Raw genomic sequence first — 14106 nt, 5'->3', positions numbered from 1 at the left:
ATTCCTGAAGTCCTCTGGTTGCATGTACCCTGCCTTGTTATAATTATTTTGTTCAGTTGCTTTCCTGGAGGCTGTTTATCATCTTTACCATGATGGCTTTAGAATCAGGAGACTTGGCTTTGCCTCCGGCCCGTACGCTTACCAGGGGTCTGAACTTGTTATCCCCCGCCTCTCCGAGACCTTTCCATTATCGATAAAATGGAGATTAAAAAGGCACCCTCTGCTCTGGGTGGCCTTGATGTTAAATGAGATCACGCACGAGAAGGCTTAGCACCGCGCATGACAAGGTGCAGCTTGGTTATTCTGACATCTTTCCTGTTGGTGGGCAAGCCCGGTGAGACCAGGGAGCGCATCTCATCTTTGGGCACCTGGGGTCCAGGACAGGACCTCTCTCAGGGTGGACCCCAGGAGGAGGGGCTTGTGGGTTGCTCCGGGCTCTGCTGCTCTGCCCTGTCCCTGGAAACTGTCCCCCCTCCAAGTGCTGCTGCTGACTGCTCAAGGGAAGGATCTCCATCTGCAGTGAGCAACGCCAGAGGGGCCCACTAGGTGAGGGAGGCGGCGCAGGGCTGCAGATGCTCGGCCCGGCCCAGGAGGACAGTCTGCGCGCTCGGGTGTGTGCTGGAGGGCGTCTGCTCCCGTCCCACCTCCCAGGGGCTTGCCCGGTGGGGGAGGAGGGCAGGGTGCCCGGGAAGCAGGAGGACTGGCCCCAGCTGCAGAGCTGGAGCGAGAATCTCTTGATCTCTCGGCTGCACCGAGAGGCGGAGGCAGCCAGGGCCCTGGAGATGGTCTCCATGACAACCGCTGCCACTCACTTCCCATCTCGGATGTAAATTAGTTACAATTTTATTAGTGTGCAGAATTTCAAGAGGCCAGATTCTGCCTAGGAAGGGAAACGGATAGTGGGGGGACCTGGAGGAGGGGAGCGTTTCCAAATGCTTCATACCCCGCAAGGCCCCGGACTCCCCGGTGGTCCATGGAGAGTGAGTTGGATCGCACGCCCGTATTTGCTGGCCTGTCGGCTGGGCGGGTGGTGAGTCAGCCGTCTCTGGAGAGGGGTGGACACTCAGGCCCGGGGCACCTGCAGTGTGCCCATGCTCTTGCTGCCTGCCCGGCCCGGCCGCCTCCTCTTGGCAGCCTGTCTGCCTCCCCAGGGGTCATGAACTGGCTCAAGGGGGCCCCGTTAGCCGTGGCCAGGCCCTTGCTAGCCCTTCTCTGCTCACCTGACTCCTAAGCTGGGTCACAGTCCACTGAGCCCTCCCTGGGCCTTAGGCTGGCAGGGGCGGGCAGAGCCAGGAGTCCGGTGTCTGAGCCAACACGGGCTCCTGGGCGCCAGGAGTCAGCGTGTAGGGCTGCTGCGAGTGTGGCGAGGTGACGCCCAAGTCACGGATTTCTGACTGAGCCACTCGAGCATGCTCCCCACCCCAAGGAGGGACAAAAGGACAGATTTGTCTTTTTCCTAAGGCTGTTGTTCAAATTAGTTGTGTCCCCCAAGGCACATCCCACTGTGTGTGCCCCGAGGTGGTCCTGCACCCTCTACTACAGATGGCAAGGCCAGGTGACATGGTGGCCAGCAGCACGCCCTGGGCTCCTGGTCTGCGGCTGGTGCAGGGGGGCCCTGAGGAGACGGAGGAACCCGCCAGGGGCAGAGGCACTGGGGCGGCAGGGCAGCCCGGGTGCAGGGGAGGGGCGTGCAGAGGGGACCAGGGAAAGCGGCCCCTGGGTGTAAGTGACCACCTGGCTGAGGGACAGCGCAGATCAAGGCCGGGAGGCCTGACAAAGCCTGAGTGAAGGCCTGGGGCACCGGAGGGGAGAGGACAATGGGAGTGGATGGGTGGGCAGGGGGCAGATGGGAGTGGGAATGAAGCTGGATGGGAGGTGCGTGGACGCGGACAGGAGGCTGGGTGGGAGACCCTTGGGGAGATGAGCCACGAGATGAAGGATGGCTGGAAGGACGTTTCCCACGGCGGGGAGGCCCGTGTGCCCAGTGACAGGTGCTGGTCTCAAATCCCAGGGATTCCATTTAATAGCGTGTCACCTGGACAAGCTTCTAGTCTCCCTGAGCCTCGGTTCTCCTGCGCGGGGGTGACGGGGATCTGTGCTCTCGAGTACAGCACTTCAGCAGGCCTCACACAGTAGGTGCTCAGTAAATGTTCACTCTGTTATTTCATCCTGGTCCTCACCTCGACCTTGGGGGCGCAGGGTGAGTGAAGAGACACTGCGGCTGCACTCGGGGGTGCAGAGCTCGCTGGGCAAGGCCTCAATCGGGATCCGGGGCCTCCGGGGATGGACAGAGAAGGGCCCCCAGCAGCCTGAGGCGGAAGAGACCAGGAGGGGGAAAGAGGAGGGTGAGGGGGCAGGGTTGGCGCCTGGAATCTGTGTCCCTGGGGCTCATGACAGGGCCATGGGGTGCTCAGGCTCAGGGCCACCAAAGGTGGAGAAGGAAGGCAGGGGCGGGGTGAGGGAGATGATGCTGGTTCCTGCAGGGGAGACGGGGTGCTTTTAGGATGGGAGGGGGGCTACTCCCACAGCCTCCCCTTGCTCGGTCTCCTGGCCCCCATCTTTCTGGACCTCAGTTTCCCCAGGTGTCCCATGGGCTGGAAGATTCCCAAAGGTGCTTCTAGATGGGGGTTCCGTTGGTCTGAGCCCCATCCAGGTGGACGGGCCACCGGCACAGGCCGCCTTTCCTGCCCTGGGCCTGCCCTCCCTCGGTCCAGCCCCGGGTGTGAGAGTGGAAGCATCCGGCGTCCACAGGACAGCGTCCTGCCAACTCAGACAGGACTGTCCACCTGCGGTGAGCCTGTGGCCCGGAGGCTGGTGAGACCCAGCAAGGAGGCCCTGGCTGACCGTGGCCAGGGATGCACGCCGACAGACACATCGCCAATCCTGCAGCGAGAACGAGGCGCCTCTCCAATGGGCACCGCTTGTTTTGAGGTCCTCCCGGTGGTGACAGGGGTGACAATGCCCTGAGCTCCGTCTTTGCTCAGCTTCCGCCCCGGGACCGGGGTTGGTTCCAACCTGTGAGGCAGGACCTTCGTGTGGCTCCCCTCGTGGGGAGACAGGAGCCCATGGAGCCAGCGAGGTGGCAGCGCCGGGTGGCTGGCCTGTCCCCTCCACCCCATACTGCAACTTGCCATGTTCTGTGGCCCGAGGGCTGAGGATTCTTGCAGCAAGAGCAGGGACGGGACCGCCCTCCCTGTTCCAGTCCCGTGTCTTGCTAATTATGCCACACACCAGAAAACTTAATTAAGTCAACACTTGCTGTGTAATTTCAACTAGTTTGGAAGTTGGGGGAACGCAAACAAACAGCCCCAGGGCCCTGTCAGTGCCGGTCATCTTGGGCCTATCCCACCGGGCCCTGGGTGCCGGTGCCCAGGATGCTTGTCCGGCCCTGATCGGCTGTGGGGGAAATTCCTCCTTCCCTTCAGCGCCAGAGAGAGGGGAGGAGCCACGAGCCTCAACCCCCCCCACAGGACACAACCCCCCCACAGGACACCCCCCCCAGGACACCCGCCCCTCCCACAGGACACCCCCCCCCAGGACACCCGCCCCTCCCACAGGACAACCCCCACAGGACACACACACAAACCCCACAAGGGACACCCCCCCCACAGGACACACATACACCCCACAAAACACAGCAGGATTCAGGGGCTGCAGTAAGTGGTCAGCAAGGCAGTAAAATACAAATACAAGGAAATGGAAGGAATATCTGGTCTTAAATATGACTTAAGTCCAGCTTCCAGCTCTCCTGTTACTCATTTCTGGGACTCTCCCTGACCCTCCTCCCTGTCCCTCTTGGGGTCACACTCCTGCTCTGTGTGTGAGGGGATCCCAGCCTCAGGTGGTCGTGTCCCACTGGGGGCCCAGAGGGGTCCGAGGGGGAGGCACAGCCAGGAGGGGCAGCGGCAGAGGGGGACCTGGAAGGTACAGGAGGAGCGCGTCCTAGCGGGAGGTTCTGAGCCGAGTCTCCATCTGGAAGAGGGTCTGGAGGACAGCAGAGGCGCAGGGAGAGGCTCCCAGCAGCAGCCAGCATTTACCCAACGGCCTCCACCCTCCACCAGAAACGCGTGCACCGCGGCCGACGGGAGCCGGGCCCGGGGACAGGACGCCGCACAGGGATGGCTGAGCCCTGCTCAGGGGACCTAGGGACGGTCCAGCCAGGCCGACGCCACGGGAACAAGATCACTGCTGAGGGCGCACATGCCCCGGCCTGGGCCGTGTTACTCCCTGGAACAGCCCTATGAGGCCGGTACCTGGTACTGTCGCCACCCCCCCCTTGGAGCATGGGGAAACTGAGGCACAGGCCGTGAAGTTGCTGCTGGCAGCTCCCAGCTGGATGGAAACCACTGCCCGACCCTGGGTCATAACTGCTGTGGAGACGCCAGGCAGGAGAGTGACGGGGTGGCCCTGGGCAGCCCCACTGGGGAGGGGGCTTGGGGCTGGCGACTGTGTTTGCTCTGGGCCGCCGGGCTTGGTACGTGGGCATCTCACCAAGACCTCACTGGAGCCGTGTTAGAAGTTAGGAGGCTGAGGCCCACAGAGGTGAGGGACAGGTCTGAGTCTCACAGCCAGGGAGAGGGCTCCGGCTCAGACCTCAGCCTGCCCTGCCCCCCAAGTGCCCCCCCACGCTGGTCCTGCCCCTCAAGGCCACGGTTCCCAGCTCAGAATGAAGGGGCTGGGGGATGAAAGAGAGGCCTTTCTTCCCAGGGGGTAGACAGTGTTTCCAAACATCACTGGGCCTGCCAGGCCTGGCCCACACGCTGACCCATCTGCCCCTGCCACAGGGACAGCCTGCAAGGTGGTGGTGTGTGGGGACTGTGAGGCTCCCAGGCTGGAACTCCTGGGCCTGGGTCCCTCCGCCTCCCTGCTCCCCCGTGGCCCACCCAGCCCTGGCTCACCTGGCCCAGGAGCCACAGGAGGGCCTGCCTTTTACCTGACCAGCCACCTGCCTTAAGGTCAGTTGGGCCTGGGTTTGAACGCTGTTCTCCTTGGACTGGTGGTCTCACTATCTCACCCTCTTGGGGACAGGCCTCTGGGTTTCAGTGGTTCTAGGTTCCCTGTCATCTCCTGGGACAGGCCTTCCTGAGCACCTCCCCCCCCACGATCCTGCTGACTCCCCCCCACTCTCTCTCTCCCTCTCTCTGTCCCCCTCTCTCTCAGGTTCTCAGGCCGAGGATGGCTCTGTTCAGGCTGCCCAGGGCAGGTGAGAGCAGATGCTGGCAGAAGGAGCGCATCTGTCTGAAGGGAACACAGTCCCTCCCTCTCCAGGGCTGAGCATTAAACTCACCAAGGCTTCAGGGCTGAACTGGGCTGGCTGGGGCCCTGGCGACATCACCAGCAGGTCTCCCCCTCGGTGCCAGATCCAGCCTGTGCCCATTCATCCAGGAGCCTGACCAAAGACGGGGTGCTACCTGGAACAGGCCCGCCTGCTCATCCCAGACACCCCAGCCAAACTGTCCAACGGCCAGGGCCAGGGCGCAGGGCAGAGATCTGGCTTCTGGGTTTTGTCCCTTGCAGGTCTGTTACCCGGAGCCCCAGGGACATTCCTCCACCCCCTCCCCACCACCCTTCCTCTTCCAGCTCCCTCCCTCCCCATCCCCCCTTTCTCACCTTCCCCACCCCTGCCCTCCCCCCTCCCCGCCCTCCCTCCGCCCGTCCCCTCTCCTGCCCTCCCCCCTCCTTATCCCCACCCCTGCCCTCCCCCCCCGCCCTCCCTCCCTGTCCCCACTCTTGCCCTCCCCCTCCCTGTCCCCTCCCCTCCCCTCCCTGTCCCCTCCCCTCCCCCTCCCTGTCCCCACTCTTGCCCTCCCCCTCCCTGTCCCCTCCCCTCCCCTCCCTGTCCCCTCCCCTCCCCCTCCCTGTCCCCACTCTTGCCCTCCCCCTCCCTGTCCCCTCCCCTCCCCTCCCTGTCCCCTCCCCTCCCCTCCCTGTCCCCACTCTTGCCCTCCCCCCTCCCCGCCCCTCCCGCCCCCCACTCCTGCCTGCAGAGCTCTGCTCCCCCACATTCCCTTTCCCAGGGTCTCTCTCCAGTCCCTTCCTCCCCAGCTCCCGCGTGCGGGGAGGGGCCCGGGGGCCAGTGATTTGCAGCTCCCCGGGCGCCGGCTCTGCGCAGCTGCACATCTGGGTCATTAGATGCCCTGGAAACCGGGCCGCCCGCGCCCGGCCCGCAGCCCCGCGCCCCCCGCCCCCCGCAGGCGCGGTATTTTTAGCTCGCCGCCGAGCGTTAGTGTGCGGGGCGCTCCCGGGCCGCGGGACGAGGCTGTAGCTGTTGTGACAGCCCCGAGGGCAGCGGGCGCACTTTCTCCCTCTCGAGTTCGGAGCTCGCTCCCCGCCGCGGGTCCGAGCCTCAGCTGGGTGGGGGAGGGGCTCAGCCGGCCGGGAGCCCGGGTGTCGGGCCGCCCAGCTTTCCCCCCCCTCCGCCTCCCCGCCCCCCAGCTCCCGCCGCCTCGGGCCTTTGTCTCTGGAAGACCCGCACTCGGAGCACCTGCCCCAGCGCCGGCCCGCAGCCTCTGCCCCAGCGCCCCCGCCTGCCTCTCACGCACTTTCTCCTTCCCGGGCTGCTCCCTGGGCTCCCGCCTCTCTCTCTCCCGCCTCCTTTCCCGGTCCCTCTCCTGGTCTCTCTCCTGGTCTCTCTCCTGGTCTCTCTCTCCTGGTCTCTCTCTCCTGGTCTCTCTCCTGCCTCCTCTCCTGGTCTCTCTCTCCTGGTCTCTCTCTCCTGGTCTCTCTCTCCTGGTCTCTCTCTCCTGGTCTCTCTCTCCTGGTCTCTCTCTCCTGGTCTCTCTCCCCTGGTCTCTCTCTCCTGGTCTCTCTCCTGGTCTCTCTCTCCCGGTCTCTCTCTCCCGGTCTCTCTCTCCCGGTCTCTCTCTCCCGGTCTCTCTCCTGGTCTCTCTCTCCTGGTCTCTCTCCTGGTCTCTCTCCTGGTCTCTCTCTCCCGGTCTCTCTCCTGCCTCCTTTCCTGGTCTCTCTCCTGGTCTCTCTCCCGGTCTCTCTCTCCTGCCTCCTTTCCTGGTCCCTTTCCTGCTGCCCTTTCCCTGCCCCTCTCTCCTCTCCCACCCTCCTCTCTGCCTCTAGGAGATGGAAAGGGTCCCATGTGAGAATGGTCCCAGCCTCCTTGCCTCACCTCCCCCTGGACCACAGGATGGGGGATGGGGAGGGATGCTGGGCTTGGGGCTTCCTGGAGCCCCTGTCTCCGAGGCTAGCCTTGGGGAGCACTGGATGCCAGTGCCTCTCCAGGATTCCAGGGTCCAGCCTGGCCCCTGTGGGACCCCTGTGGCCCTGGCAGGACCCCCCAGGACAGCCCTGCTGCTCCTGGGGTGCCCCGTGGGCCCAGGGTAGAGCCTTCCCACCCAGACGCTCTGTGCGCCTTGGAGGGTTCTCAATGCTCCTCCCTTCCCCTTTGGTTTGGCCCAAACCTGACCTGACCTTTGTAAATGACCCTTTAAAATCAGCGACCCACTGTCCCCAGCGCTTCGCCATGGACAGGTTTCTCTGTCACAGCAGCTGTGCCCTGCAGACATTTTCTCTCCCTCACCACAGAGGAGGCACCCAGCTCAGAGGGGCCCAGAGCCCGGGCCCAGAGCCCGCCAGCCCTAGCGGCAGCCAGGCCTGTGGGTCTGGCCTCTGCAGCCCCTGAGCACCTGCTCCCACACTCAGGTCCTCTGGGGGCCCAGAGAGGCACGGTCTCTGCCCAAGGCCACACAGCCCAGGCTGGTATGGGGACAGGAGGGGTTTGGGGCTTAAAGGCAGAGAGCTTGAGCCCCCATCACACCCTTCTTGGCTAGTATCCTCAAGCCAGTCTTCTCTCCAGGTCAACTAGGGGTGAGGTGGGGCCTGGGGGAGCCCCCTTTTGTCTCCCGCTGACTCGGGATGTCCCTGGGGTTATGTGGATAAGACACTGGCTTAGTCCAGCTCGCCCATCAAAGGCCCCGTCCCCAGCGCCCAGCCCTCACTCTCAGGGCCCCCAGCTGGGCTCTGGGCTCCCCTCCCCCTTCCTCTGTTCTCTCCATGTCCAGCTCCTCCCTGCTCTGCTTTCATGAGTCTGCTGTGGGCTGGCCCCTTGCTGGTGTCCCTGTCCCTGTCCCTTCTGCTGCCTCCCGCCCTGAGCATCTCTCGGCAGCTATAGTTCAAGCTTTCCGCTCCTCTGTGCGTTTCCCAGGCTGCCGCTCTCTGTCACCCCAGCTCTGCTCTGTGTGTAACTCCTGCCTCCCTCCCTCCCTCTCCCATCCGGCTGTTTCTGCCCAGCACACACACACGCACACACACACACGCACACGCAAAGACACAGGGAGACACACAGACGGAGGTACCAAGTCACACACAGAGACCCTGCCCATGGGCCCTCTGCAGCAGGGATGGGTGAGGGCTGGCCCCTGGAGGAGGCAGTGGTAGGGGACCCCATGGCTCTCTTTTGGTCCCCAGCCCTGGAGGCACCTCCTGGTGGACCCTGAGCTACAGCCTGGGTAGCTGGGGTCCTGGGCTGAGCAGACTTCGGCAGCCTAGAAGCTGCATTTTCTGAGGCTTGGGGCAAGGGATACCCCGGAGTGCCCTCCCAGCGGTGACCACTCTGTAGGGACCCAGTGGTGGAGGGCGGCCCGAGAGCAGAAGGGCTGGGTCTAGGCTGGGAGCAGAGACGGTGACCAGAAGGGATGCGAGGAGAGAGTAGCTGGCTGCCCCTTCCCCCGGAGGTCCTGGGGGAGCCTGACCCCCACGCCCTGCTCTATAGTCGCCATGTGGACACAAGGCCTGCACACCAGTTGTCAGGTCCTTGTTCCCCAATCTCCCCTCCAGTTCTCCTAGGTGCATGGGCACCTGGGCCCTGGAGCCCAACGGTCCTGGGTTTGAGTCTCACCCCTTTTCGTTACTTTGCAACTTTGGGGGTGGCAGATGTCTCTGGGGCCTCGGTCTCTGTGCCTGTAGCATGAGGATGACAAGAGTGCCTGCCCCCAGGACCGCTGTGAGGACCCGGTGGGCCCTCTGTGTGAGGTACCTGGCCTGCCCCGGCCTGGGCACCTGTCATCCTGCCAACACCGCCCCGAGCTGGAGGCCCGGCTCTACCACCCAAGCAAGTCATCGGACCCGTGGCGCCTCTGCTTCCTACTCCATAAAATGGGGCTGATGACAGTTCAGCCCTCATGCGCGTGAGGCTGCCCTGAGATCCGAGGAAACGCTCAGCTCAGGGAGTGTCGAGGGTTTAAATGGGGGCGGCTGTGGGCAGCTGTTCTGTTTCATCTACTGAGCATGTGTTTTTTTAAAAAATACTCAGCCCTACCCTCAGCCCTCCAGCCCGCGTGAAGCCTGGGGTGCAGGGGCCCTGTCCCCCTCAGCCCTTTGTGTGCCTAGGCAGGAGATGGGGGGCAGCAGAGCTGAGCTGTGGCTGGGGCTCTCCGCCCCCCCTCCCCCCAGCTCTGACACAGGCCCTGGGCATTGGGAGGCTGCTCTGCCTGGAGGCTTGGCTTTGCCCCAGCCTGGCAGCGGACCACGGGAGGGAGGGCGGGACTCAGGGAGGGCAGCTCAGGGAGGGTGGCAAAGGTTCTGGAGCCTTGGCGCTCTACTCCCTCCTCACCAGGCACCTGCCCACTTTCCTCCTCCCCATGGCACCTGGGCCTCCCTCTCCCTGACTTCACATTCCTTTGTCACCTTCAGCTCCTGCGTGGAGGGGACTTGGTCTCACTCCCTCTGCCGAGTAGGGTGCAGGAGGATTGACCGATCGCTGATGAATGCGCGAGGTGAGGAATGACTCATGGGCTGCTGGGCTCAGTCGGGCTCTTCCTGGGTGATCAGACCCTGGTGCCGGAAGGTGGATGCTGCTGTGCCCGGGTGGCCCCGAAGGTCAAAGGTCATAGGCAGCCCAGCCTGGGCTCGAACAGCCTGGAGCCAGCCCTGGGTTCGAGTGCTGACCTACTACACATAGAGGAAAGGGGAGGGAGGGGAGGGAGGTTCCACCTTACTTGGGGTCCCAGCCGCACTCCCATCAGCCTTGGCAGTCCTGTCCTTCTCGGAGCCCCCTGGCCACTTGCCTGGTGAGGTGAGGGCCCTCGCTCCCCTCTTTGGTTTGCTCACCCACTTCGCTTGCCTCTGACCCTGCTCGCCTCGTGTCTGTGGCTGGTTTCTGTGGGCGCTCGGCCCCCTGGCCATGCCCGGCGCCCTCTCCCTTCCCCACTGCCCTACCAACAGATCCCACGCACGTCCCTTCCCTCTGGTGGGGACGCCACCCTGCTCCGGGCTTGGCTGCTTCTGAGGAGTTTCCCTCCTCCAAGGCAGCCCAGCGCTCTACAGTATGTGCCCCTCCCTGAGTGGGCACGGTGCCCTCCCCTCGAACTTAGCAGTTTGTGGGCACCTTGTCATCGTGTTTCTCTGCTCATCACCGGCCTGTCTCCTCCTTGGAAAGGCAGCTGCATGTGGGGTGGGCCGGCTGGCTTGTTCATACTGCCTGCCCGGTGCCCGCCCGGTGCCCGCCCTCTGCCCGCCCTCTGCCTGCCCGGTGCCTGCCCGGTGCCCGCCCTCTGCCTGCCCGGTGCCCGCCCTCTGCCTGCCCGGTGCCTGCCCCCTGTAGGGCCTGATAGAATCTAGGCTTTACCTGTGCTCAGAGCAAGGCTTGCTGTGTAATGCACCTGCCAGTGAATGAATGAGTGAGTGAATGAATGAATGAACAATTAAACAAGAGGGTGAGCTTTGGAATTAGACTACCTGGGTTTGTACCTTCATCAGCTCCCACCCTCGCCTCTGTGCCTCAGTTTCCTCATTTGTAAAATGGGGGTAATAGTAGGGTCTCCCTCATAGGTTGTCCTGGCATAGGTGTGTAACCACCCCTGGGTGGATTAAATGACGGCATCTGAGAGCTCCAAGTGCACGGTGTGTGAGTACCCAGTAGGCTTTTTGGACATAACGTGCCCAGATGCCAGCTCTTGGTCCCCGCCCCACCCCCACTCCTCTTGTAGTCTCCAGCTCAGGAAACGGCCCCTCCCACCGCTCCTGACACTGCAGTCATCCTTGCCGGTTTTCTTTCCTCCACACCCACATCCGATCCTTTGGCAAATCCTGATGCCTCTGCTTAAAATACACCCTAAATCCAGCCATTTTTATCTCCCCCACTACTGGTGTCCCCGACTGGGCCACCACCATCTCATGCCTGGGCTCCATCAGCCCTTCTCCCTGTTCTCCCAGCTTCCCTCTGGCCTCTGTAGTCTGTGCTCCACTCGGGAACCAGAGGCCCTTAAACACACAAACTGGCCCTTGACTGGCTCTTCCCTGACCCCCTGTATTGGCTTCAGTCATACCCAGGAAAAATCTGAGACTTCCACAGATCTGCCCTCGATGCCTTCCCCTCAGGGCGCCTCAGGGCCTTTGCACCTGCTGCTCCTACTGCCCTGAACCTCTCCTCCCAGCTCTGCACAGGGCTCACTCCCTCACTTCACCCAAGTCTGGGTCCAGTCTCCAGTGCAGCCCCTCCTCTAAAGTTTGTCTTGCTCCCTGGATCCTGGAATCGGCTGTTTCTTTGTTCTTTGTCTCTCTCTCTTCCCTCGAATGTGAGCTGCATGAATGCAGGACCTTGGTCTTACTGTCCCGTCTCCTGGCACATAGGACAGCACCTGGCAGAGCAGGTGCCCAGTGACTGTCACACCTGGACCAATGAATGAATGTGCTGCTATTATTTTCAGTCTTGGTCCGTGAGAGCTGGAAAAAGACAGGTGACGGAGGGAGTTAACGCGATCACGTCTAAGAAGGGATCCAGTGGCTTGGCCCTGCCTGCCTTCTGCCAGACACCCGCGGGCTTTCTGGGGCCTGGCTCAGTCTGCTCGTGCTTTGGGCTCCCGAAGGACAGAGGCCAGGCTGGCTGCTGTCCTACCCAGCTTGTTGCACACATTCTTCCTTGAGGCCCTGGGGTCTGGCGGAGAAAGATCCCATCCAGAAACAGGTGGCCACCCCCGCCTCACCTTATCTCCACTGTGCCCAGATGGACAGAGAAGGGAGGGACGCTGTTCTTGGAGGGCAGGCGAGTGTGGAGGGCGGGGCCAGGCTCTGAGGGCCCCGTGGATGAGCACCCCACGGGCCCTGCCCTCAGGGAGGCTTCTGGCAGCTGGGAAGGGCCAGGAGATAAGCACTGACCTAGCCGCCTACAAAAAGAGCAGTGTCTCCACCTGAGGAGAGGTGCAGGAGCCGGAGGCGGAGCCGGCAGGAGCGCTGTCACCGGGTACCTGGCCCTCCCTCCTCTGCCCAGTCACCCTGACACTCTTCCCAGGCCCGAGGCTGGCCGGGCTCCTACTTCAGCGCGTGGGGATCCCAGACTCAGCTCCTCGGAGCAGAGCAGGTCCTTGGCACCAGGTCCAGCTCGAAGCCAAGAGGATGAAGGGTTCGCTTGAGGCTTCACAACCAGCAAATGACAGAGCTTCCAGAGGGTGTCTGGCTCTTCTCGTGACACTAGCTTGGTGATGATGCCCTGGGACCGTCTTTCTCATTCCTTCGCTCCTGCAGCTGGACGCTCCAGCCCAGCTCTTCACGGCGGGCAAGGCTCCTGGCCCTCGGGGCCTTGTGAGCTGACCGCCGATCCCTAAGGAGCTCCCTCCTGCACAGTCTTTGTCAGCACCATCACCCTGTCACCACCATCTCCAGTCACCACTGTTATGGGGCGAACTGTGTCCGCCTCAAAAAATATGTTGAAGTCCTAATCCCCAGCACCTGAGAATGTGACCTTATTTGGAAATAGAGTCTTTACAGAGGTAATCAAGTTTAGATGAGGTCTTTAGGGTGGCCCTGATCCAACAGGACAGGTGTCCTTATAAGAAGGGGAAATGTAGACACAGAGACAGGCACACACAGAGCAAAGACCACGCGGAGATGGAGCAGTGAGTGATGCTTGTAAGACAAGGGCCGCCTGTGCCACGAGGAGCCGCGACGGAGCCTGAATCGGTTCCTTCACCTGTGCCTTCAGAGGGGACACGGCCCTGCTGGCCCCTCATTTTGGATTTCTGGTCTCAGGAACAGCTAGACAGTGCAGTTCCTTTGTTATATTTTTATTTATTTAAAAAATATATCTTTATTGATTTCAGAGAGAGGAAGGGAGAGAGAGAGAGAAACATCAGTGATGAGAGAGTCATTGATTGGCTGCCTGCTGCACGCCCCGACTGGGGATCGAGCCCGCAACCCGGGCATGTGCCCTGACCGGGAATCGAACCGAGATCTCCTGGATCCTAGGTCGATGCTCAACCGCTGAGCCACGCCGGCCAGGCCAGTTCCTTTGTTTTAAACCACTCAGTTTGTGGTGCTCCGTTTGGGAGCCCAGGAAACTCACGCAGACACTGTCAGCATCACCATCGCTACCTTTATCGTGGCCACCGTCACCACCGCCTCACTGCCCGTCACCACCATCACCACCATTGTCCCAGCAGCAAACCCCGCCTCGCGCTGTATTCATTTCTCGGGGCTGCGTAACAAATAACCACACACCTGGTGGCCTAAAACACGATTCTTCTTTCAGAGTCTGGAGTCCAGAAGGTGGAAGTAAAGGTGTCGGCAGGGCCGTGTTCCCTCCAGACCCTGGGAAGCATCCTCCCTGCCTCTTCCAGCTTCCGGGGGCTCCGGGCGTTCCTTGGCTTGTGGCCGCGTCCCTCCGGTCGCTGCCTCGGTCTGCACACGGCCTTCTCTTCTGTTTGCTGTGAGGACGCCTGTGATGGCGCTGAGTCTCAACCTGGGCAGTCATGGATGACCTCGTGGCAATATCCTTAACGTGATCACATCGACGAAGACCCTTTTCCCAAATAAGGTCCCGTTCATAGGTTCCGGGGATTAGGACACGAACATATCTTTTTTGCGGGGAGGGGGAGGGGGCGGCACCATTCAAGCCACTGCAACCAGCATCACCACCAGCATCACCAGCATTGCCAACATTAGTTAAATCCTCGTATGCACCAGGCATTGGTCCAGTGCTTTTCCTGCACTGTCTTCCCTGTTCCTTAAGACGAACTTAGGGCAGGTACTATTACCCCCGCTCAACACAAGAGGACTGAGGCTCAGAGAGAATTTGCTCGTCCAAGTTCTCACCCGAAGTGAGGATCTGAACCCAGGCAGTCTGACTTCAATGCCTCCTGCCTCACCAGTTACCCTCAGCCC

At 62.2% G+C, this 14106-nt stretch overlaps 1 long non-coding RNA gene across 1 annotated transcript in view; it reads left to right on the top strand.

Annotated features, from left to right (window-relative positions):
- The window catches only part of LOC107524657 (uncharacterized), a 115722-nt gene extending 101927 nt beyond the window's left edge, over positions 1–13795 (top strand). Inside the window, exons 3-4 of the long non-coding RNA XR_015715451.1 lie at positions 9643–9725; positions 13475–13795. This is a non-coding gene — a long non-coding RNA (uncharacterized LOC107524657). The remainder of the gene's footprint in view (positions 1–9642; positions 9726–13474) is intronic.
- Positions 13796–14106: the final 311 nt, after the last annotated feature.

Source organism: Miniopterus natalensis, chromosome 12 (assembly GCF_054644295.1).
Source record: "Miniopterus natalensis isolate mMinNat1 chromosome 12, mMinNat1.hap1, whole genome shotgun sequence".
NCBI classification, from domain to species: domain Eukaryota; kingdom Metazoa; phylum Chordata; class Mammalia; order Chiroptera; family Miniopteridae; genus Miniopterus; species Miniopterus natalensis.
This window is presented reverse-complemented; position numbering and strand designations above follow the sequence as displayed.